Below are 10,082 nucleotides of genomic sequence, written 5' to 3' on the forward strand. Positions count from 1 at the left end.
TCAGATCGCGTGTGTATTCTCAATTTATCAAGCTAATTGGCGAAAATTACAAAGGACGGAAACTGTAGCTTTATGCGAGTTTTCTCGTACGAGTACATTCCACATCGTATTGGCGCGACTTTATTTTATATAAAATGCCTATTCGGAGTATATAATAGATAAAACAGATATGTTCTTTCACAATCCGTTATAATATTTTCATGATTTCTAGGAGATTATATACACAGCTTATATATACAGCTCTCGGAAATGTAAAAAATTTAACTTATATTTCTTTTAATTGGATAATGACAAGAGAGCATTTATTTTGTACAATAAAGACATTAGTGGTCCGGCTGGAATAAATACGATTCTAGAGCATAAAAATGAAGAGTTCTCATCGACTCGCTGAATAGATGCTTAATTTTGCACGACGACGTAACTGGTCGATTATTCGTGGTATTTCATTACGATCGTGGTCGTTTATTGGCTGTTTTCATCGTAAATCTCTTTACAACGCTCGACCCCTCGCTTCGCCACTTTGCAATCGAGTACGCTAAAGTCCTCGGAAATATTGTGGCTGGCCGTAAAAAAAAAAAGAAGAAAACGAGACTTCGCTTCAACTTTTATAACGGCGAAATAAAAGTGCGGAGACGGTGGTGAATTTGCATTTCGCTCGAACGCTTACACGCTTGGATTCGTCATCCGTTTTCCGCGAATCTGGCATTTATCGGTTTATTTTGACGACGTATATTTTGCGACGAAACGTATATAAAAACGACGTCGCTAATGCATGCTTATCGACAGTCTCGTAAACTTCGCTTTCCATGCTTCATCATATTGAGAACATAGCGCATATCATTCTTTCTACAAATATGTAGATTCTGATAAACATTTATTTTTGCGATACAATTTATACAACGCGAATACTCCGAATTATATTCTTCATAATTTTTTATATAATTCATTTCAAATTTATATTTGTATATTAATTAGTAATCAGAATTAAAGCATAATATTAATATAATCTATAGAAATAACAGAAAATGATAATATAATTTACCAAACTACTATTATATATAATGATATTTAAATATTCATTTTATATTCATATCGTGTTATATAGGAGGTTAATCACGAAATAGATTTATCGATTATTAGGAAAATACGAATTATTGTACGACATTATTCCGAAGACGATTATAGCATTCATTTCCCGAGTAAGAAGTATATCAATAATTAAATATTTGATTGTCAGTTCCTGTTTCATGTCCATTTTCATATTTTCATCTTCATATTTTCGCCTGTATAAAAATCTTCGATTTGCAATTACGCAAGACAATTTTTAGCTTTAAAGTAATTTTTTATATCACTTCATATCAATCAAGAATTTGTTATAACAGCGCTATTATTATTGTAGCAAGGCAGAGAATATGTTTAAACGCAATTGCGTTCTGCGTGTCATGGGAAAAAAAAAAGAGAAAAATTTTGACTCGTTGTGAAAGCCGCACATATTACCGTTCGGCATTCACTGTATATGATTTTACCGGACGCCTATCGATCAGACGTGTTAATTAAATAACTGACGAGAGTTTACCAATAAAGTGGGCATGTGACACGTACCACGGAGAGGTAGAAGGCCACCGCGACCATCCGACGTTCGACAATGTGCGGCCGAGGCAGTAGCCGCGGATTTTTGGTTTTTACTTTAATTAAATATTTTCCGTGCGTCTGTCCGCTGTCGCTGTTCGAAACATCTCCATAGAAGGCTCGCTGTCCACGATGGCATTTTTATATACCCACCCTTATTATTTCAGTAATGGAACGAAGAGCGTCTCTAAAGAGGATTATTAATTGTACATGTTAAGTAGACGCGAAAATCTTTTAAAATCAATTTAAGATATGATAGATGTAATAGATAGCAAATTGGAAAATAAGCGATATACGTATATATAATTTGTGCGAGTACTATTATTTTATCTCAATTCATTACTGATCGAGAAATTAATTGGGTGTAATGACAATTTAAGAAAATCACTTGTAATCTATTTTAAGCATATTTAGATACATTTTTATATATCATTAATTAAAAAGAAAGCTTAAAAGGGTCACAATTATAGTGATTGCTAATAAACCGACAATTAATTTCGGAATGGTATTTGAAGTTTATCGGAGGGTTGGGTACAAGATACAGAGCGTCAGCTGCCAGTTTTCATAACTTTTGATAAAGTAGCAAAGAGCTTCTCAACAACAGAATTAAAGAAGCGTAAGGTACAGTAGCAGGACGGTGGCGGCCTCGCTAAAAATGTACATCTTAATAGATTAATTAATATAATCTCTCAGCTTGGACTTCCAAGCAGACGAACAACTTCGTTTCGGTGTCTGCGGAATGAATATTATTAAGGTTAATTATAATTGGGAGAAACCTCAAGCAAATATTTCAACTGCAGGGACTGGAGTATGGCATGACGGAGAGAGAGAGGAGTAGAAAAAACGGAAGAAAGCCCTACTTTCTTTGTTTGAAGGAATTCTCATTCGGTAATTTAAAAAGAACGAATGTGTGCGCAATTTTTATGAATTTCATCAGCGAGATGCGCGAAAGTGAATCAGAAGTTCGTACAAGTAACAAAAGATGCGAGTAAAAATATATTTTAATAATTTAGAAAAATTTAAAGTTAACTCTCTAAATTTCTTAGAGTGAAAATACTGCCACTCCATTTTTTCAAGTGATTTTTCACTCTTTGAGAGTGAAAAAAATTGGAGTGGCAATATTTTCACTCTTAAAGAATAAAAAATCACTCAAAATTGAGTGAAAATTCACTCGAAAAATTGGAGTGGCAGTATTTTCACTCTAAGAAATTTAGAGAGAAAAATACAAATAGTAACTGAAAATTACAATCAAATCTTAATCAAATATTAATATTATTCTCTGATATCATTCTCCCTTAAACATGCTAATTTTTTGTCTACGAAATTAATAATATTAAAAAAAATAGCTTTATTCTTTGTCAATATACTACAGCATACTTAATTATATTTAAAAAATTGATTATTAGGTGCGACATAAACGGAAGATGACAGAATTTTCATAAAACTTTGACTGAACTCTACCGGCGGTTTCTTCGCGAAACTTACGCGCCACGATGCCGCCGATATTAAATGTGGATGAATATTTATGAACAATAATAGTATTTATACAATGTGTCGGCGCACGCCGGTGCAGACATCCAAACCGCGCTAATTAAATTCATGCTAATAAGTATGAACGAAATTTCTTTCATCTCGCTGTCCAATAAAATCCGCATAACAGTGCAGAAATAAATACAAAATGAGAGACCTTTGTGAATTCTTTTATTTTATCACAAATAAACCTATCAAGTTTATTACCGTTTCCAATATCACAGTCACATAAAATTAAATAGTTATTTAACGAAATATTGGAGTTTGATAGTCGTTACGAAAATTACATAGACAATCAAAAATGTTAATTGCAAGAAGAACGGCGAGTTGATTATTTTACGAATGGAGAGAATGAGAAATTATAGATTATGGTAGTAACGTATTATACGAGACACGCAAAACTGGAAGTCAGGACACAGCGTAAATTATTTAGACAACCGTGGGTCGCCACCCCGACTCGTGGCAGTTAATTATACTTCCACCGGGATATAATCGAGATCGTGAAAATCTCTTGTGGAAAGTAATGTTTCTCGACTTTCGTACAGACTTAACTCTTTAAACAAGTAACCCTCAGTTTAATATATGTCAAAGATAAACCTCTCTAATTTTTACTATGTGCTAAGAGCTTTGTGACTTTTTATTTTGCTAATTAAATCATATAAATTGTGTTTTTACATTTTTAAAAATTTGAAATCGCAATAATAACTATATAAAAATTTATCATAACTGTAAAATTTTAATGCTCTACTTATATCATATATTTATGCAGAAATAAAAGTATTAAATAGATTCAATTAATTAAACTTGTTAATAAATTATCCTACGAGACGTAAACAAACTAACGAAGTGGCTATTTCTAACAGACATTGTGTAGAATAAACTAATTACGGAATAAATATAATTTTGCCATATATACCGTAACGTATGCTTTAAAATAGGCAATGTTTATGTCATACTAAAGTGATATAAATTGGCAAAAGCGGGCTAGCCTCGACGTACCATTTGTACAAACGTTGAACTGCAATTATCGCCCGGGTAAAAAGCGATCGAAGAAACTCCTCAGACAATGGGGGAGGATAAAAGATAGGGTTGACCAGGCAATAACGGGTAGTTGTCGCATGCACGGTCGGCAAAGCCCTTGGTGACTCGAGCCCTTTATGCATACGGAAATAGATTTCAGCCACTATCATCACTGTTCGACTCCATTGGATACGCAATAATTAAAAATGCATTCCTTAGTAATGCTTACTAGTATGTTATTACGACTTAGAAGTCATTTCTTATGTTAAGTACTAATTATGTTAAATATACATCAAAGTGAATATTCAGTTCAAAGAAAGCAAATATTAAATACATTGCTTGCTTATGAATACCTATGTTATACCTATACACTATTTATGTGTCTATACTTTTCTTTCATTCTGGTAATATTAATAATTTCTTATACTGCGCGAACAAGATATATTCACATTTAATAAAAAATAAATATAATATTAAAATTTAATAAAATAAAGTTATATTGAAAATTTAATCACGTAATTTTGCAAATTAGCATTAATAATTTTCAGATTTATATTAAAATAACATTTCATTATAAATAAGCAAATAAATATTGTAAAACTATTTGAACAACAAATATTACGTTGTATATTTATAAAGATCAAACTTTCCGTACACTGTTGCGATTATGTAATTAAAACGAATCGGCATTTCAAAAAGTATCATCCGTCCCCTGAATAAAGAATCGAGTCCCTGAGATAATTGTTATTGCCATAACGCCCATTATAAATGATTCGGAAGATTCTTCCTTTGATTGTTATGTCCTGTACTTAATAATAACTTGTCAGACGGGACTCTGCCAGATGACGGAGAAATCAAGCGTGAGACAGCCCACCCCTTTTAGTCGCGCTTTTAAATGTCTTTCAAGTTTTCAGCTGCGCGCAGCATTCTTATCGGAGCCGGGGTTCGTCCACACTGCCCTTTTGTACCCGATAATTAAATCTAACAATTGTCATATTTTAATTGTTCTTCTTTAGCAACGGACACGGGCGATACCATAATGACGATAGTGAATCCACCGAGGGTGCGGCGTGAGGGATTCGTCAGAACGACTTTTGTTCCATTACGCGTTTCCGTCGTTTGGTTTACGACAGACCTCTTCTTACGTTCTTAATTGCTAGCTCGTTGTAGCGCCGTTTATCAGAGAAAAAGTCGGCGGCAATGAGAAATTTGTTTTCGCGATGGTAAATTGTCGCCACTTTAAAGATACCGCACAATCCTAAGGTGATTTTCGAGCACTTTAAATTCTGCTGCTTGACCGAAGCAAGAATTTCCTAATGCGTATAGATTGTATTTAATTTTTATTAGGTACATTTATTGTGAGCTGTTGAAACAGTTTCATCCGAGACAAATGTGATACTCTAAACCAAATTAATTATATTGTACCAACAAATCATTATTTATAGATGTGTGTAGAGGAATCGCCAATAGTACTACGTTAATAACGACGATTTTTCTTTATAAATTTGCATTCATATACTTTTAACATAATAAACTGTGAAAGAAAAAAGTAAACATATTTATTTAAACAAAAATTATTCAGAATATATATATAAGTATTTGTGACGTAGCGTAAAAGTTGCGCGTTTGCTTTCTGAATCAAAGGTCCAGGTTCAAATTCACTCAGAATTAATATATCAAATTTTTAATTAATCATCACATCTCTCAAAAGATAATGACAAATTACCGAGAGTAGAAATGCTTTTACCAAAGCAATGCGCGTATAAATATACATCAAATAAAGATTATGATTTTCAGTTATGAAAACTGAGAGAGAAAGAGAGAGAGAGAGAGAGAGAGAGAGAGAGAGAGAGAGAGAGAGAAATAAAAAAAACAAATGTTCAAAAATTCTTTCTAAGTGTCTACATATATCATGATATTCTTGTTTAACATTTGACAACAAAAATAAAATAATAATTATAAACACTCAGAGAAATTTCTGCACATATCTTGTTTTTTTATCTTTATGCACTATAAATAATTTTTGTTTAAATAAATGTTCACAGGTAATTTCTAGATTCTAAAACGCTCATTATGTTTATAATATAAAACAATAAAGTCAGCAATATACTAAGTAATAAATATCATATAAATAATGTTTAAATACAGTTTAAAATTAATTAAAGACTATTATTTGTTGTGCAAATTTCTAATATAAATTATAAATTCATCTCCAAGATTTTAAACAGGTGCATAAAATTAAATTGACACCTGTACTCTGAGCTGAACACGAAGGGATGAGATAGATAAAAGAAAGGATGGAGGGAAAAAGAAGTAAAAGTAAATTGAGCGGCCGACGTGGTTTGTGATGGGTATGGGGAATCTTTGAAGGGTTTCGGTGCGAGTGTAAGGTAGCTTCGCGGAAGGGAGTAAAAGAAACGACTGAGGGGAGAGGTGAGCCATTATCGGGCGAGGGTGTATCTCGTCTAAACCAGGCGCGAAAGAGGGCAAAAAAACGCTGGCCCTCGCATGTCTCATTGCAATCTGCAAATATCGAGAATGTTTTCCGGCCTTGCGGCCGCTCGAACCAATTGTGATTATCTGGCAGAGATAAAAAAATCCGCGGGCTGGATCCATCGCGAACCTCGTCGTTCCAATCGCCGTCAATATACCCCCCGTACATATATAACTGACGATTCCCAAGGAATTAGGTGTTCTCGTGTCCCGAAATACACGGAACAACGTGGCGCGGAGTAGAAAAAAAATTAAACCAAGCTAATGGCATTTCTATCGGTTGAGAAAATACGCCTGGAGCTCGTTTAAGTTCTTAATGTTCCATCGGTACTTATCAGTATCTTCATCGTACCCAGGAAATGAGGTAATTAAATTGGTTTTGCAATCCCGTAGGTGACTTTTCTTATTCAATTACGTGTTCGTCTGAATTATGACCGTACTGAATTGTACAAAACTGCACATAATCGTTTTGATTAATTTCCTATGCACTTTCCTTTGGCAACAAATTTTTTTTAATGAGTTTTAATGTTATCAAATAATTAGTTACCCATTCGTAAAGAAACAAAAAAAAATGTCACGTGACTTCAAGAAGCCATTTGCATTATCTCTTTTAAAAAATGTTAATCGTAATTAATGAGATTCTTGCTGCGATACTTTTATTCACATTATTTTCATATTCTACTCGAAAGTTTTCTTTGCAAGACACATTAAGCTCTCCTTTAACAAGACGTATTTTGTGATATAGGAGAGTCACCAAAACTTTATGGGCCAATGAAGGAGTTACAAGTTAAACAAGTTTTACTCATAAAGCACGCGAAGTAATTTGACCTTAAAAACTACGTGCGCGTAATGTCATGATCGAAATGTAACAAATTTCATAACCGACATTTCCTCCATAAAAATATATCAAATATATATAATGTGAAGGTTCGCGCTGTGTGTAAAGATATTAAAATCAATTCTCGCAATACAAAGAGTCATAAGAGAATCATGTAAAAAAATAATTCATCAAACGCTTCCTTTAAAAACATATCAAGTTTTAAATTTATATTTTTAAATAAAAAAATATATATATATAATTTTGTGGCATTAAATATAAAAAGTTTAAGACAGCAAAATATATTACGCAAAGGATTAATACATAGTCGAAGACAAAGTTATATGAAATTAAGGACAGTGTTTCGTGAGAATATCATTCTCTGTGCCGCGAACAAGATGTCCCCAATGTTATTTTCCAACGTCACATCAGGTTAATCATCTCCCGAAAGTTATGGAAACGACATGACTGACGGGCAAACAGGAATTCGCTCGTTTCGTAAGTTTCCTCGGGGGGGGGCGATGAAGCAAGAGACAAGGCACGTTTAAAAACTTTTCAAATTTAACCCCATCTTAGGCAAGACTCTTCAAGACATCGTAGTTAAAAAAAAAGGGAAATACTGATGTAGTATACACAAGGTGACGAGTATGGCAAAGATTCTCGTAAAATATCCCTCGAGATAACTAACTTCAGCCACTCGTTAGACACCCTTGATTTCCTAAATTTTTTTTTTCTTTTTACACTTCCGAGACAAGTTTAAAGATAAATGACAAGTTGTAATGACTTAAAACAAAATAATGACTTACAGGATATCGTACAGGACATACAGGACGACCCAAGAGGAAAAAGCCTAGCCAATCTGTAACAAATAAATTTAATTTAAAGATTAGCTTAGTCAGTAAAGAATTACATCCATAAAACTTCAAATACAAACATATGTATTATAAAATTTATGCAATAACAAATTTTACTTTAAATAACGAATCAATAATTAGCGTCACATATGGAGAACGTAAATAACGTCACAAAATTATGAAATCGTCAACATAATAGCGCCAATCTTTAATTTGCACTGGTCACAGACGTATTCATGATATGACCATGTTTTATTCGGTATATCATTTAGCGGGGTAAACAAAATAATGGCGATCAATGCTTTTCATTATTCCATACGTAAACAACGCGACCGCTCGAATCATCGAACATTGCCGCCAACGAAAACAAATTCGCGGCGCGGCGGCCTTGGCGGCGAGGGAGGAAAGGGGTGATATCCGCGATATCTCACTCCCACGATTTGTATCGGCGAGGGAAGCCGACCGAGGTGAAGTTTTCCAATTAAACGCGGATTATATCGCTTTGTCTCGGTATTGAAAATACATCGATAGCCAGGCCAGTTCACGATTCACCCTCGTGTCTGCTCGGATCGGCGCCGTCCACCCTTCTCCCCCTCCCTGCCTCACATAATCGTCCGGGCACGAGTTGAATCTTTCTCCAGCCGGGATCATCGAAACTTCGGTCAACAACGACTCGGCGATATCTCGATGTATCACGGACTCACGGAGCGAAGCGGCCGAGAGGCGGGATCACCCCCAACGTCACTTTTTTTTTCCTTCTAACTCGTTTTCCCTTCGACGATTGTTTAAACCGTCTGCCGGGCGCCGCCTGGCCCGTTTTCGATTCCAACGCGAAACCTGGACTGCGAATAGGAATGTTCGGGGAGGAAGGCCGCTGGGAGGAGAACATGGAAAATTTCAAGCAGGCCTACACTCTCGTACACATCGTACCGACGGAAACGCGATATTTGCGGAAGACCAGAAACGAAACGACCTGCGCTGTGTCAACCAGGTGCCGATTAAATGTTGCCCCTATAGCCGCGAGAAAGATTAGCGGCTTCGACATTTTTGTTTCGCTTGCTGTTGGCAACTGATCGAGGGTGCACGTACATGAAAATATTGTAACTTCATAGTGAATGCAATATTTGTTTGATTTGGATTTATTTCAAAAATTGTTATGTTTAATTGCAAAGCAGTATTTTAGTCTTGTATTGCGATATCATGCTTATTTTCATTTTAATACTCACAACATATTGAGAATATTGTGTATTTATTAACTTTAATATTGAGAATGCAAATATATTTATTAGCATCTCTAGAAGTGAGTATAGACAACAAATTATACAAAATAAAAGAGAGAAAATGCAATAATAAATAAATTGTAACGTACAGATGCTAAATTGTTAAATAATAATTAAGTAAATGGAATTACGCAAATGCCAAACATTTTAACCTACATTGCAAATTTTATTAAATTATATCATTGTGTTATTTTTATAAAATAGTCTCTTTCAGTAATTAATCTTCATATAATTTTTTATCGAGAATATCTGCGATTAAATCTTGATACTTCTTACATAAGTAATTATTTCTCAAGATAGATCTGCTTGCAGAATAACTTATGCTATTATTAGATACTTATTAATCTCATTATGACTTGAGAAATATTTAGTACACAATGTATACAATAGTATTATAATAATGAGATTGTGTAGCAATCTCTCTATACATATTACTTAGTTCTAAAAAGTTTCTGTTTC

This window comes from Monomorium pharaonis, chromosome 4 (assembly GCF_013373865.1).
Source record: "Monomorium pharaonis isolate MP-MQ-018 chromosome 4, ASM1337386v2, whole genome shotgun sequence".
NCBI lineage: Eukaryota > Metazoa > Arthropoda > Insecta > Hymenoptera > Formicidae > Monomorium > Monomorium pharaonis.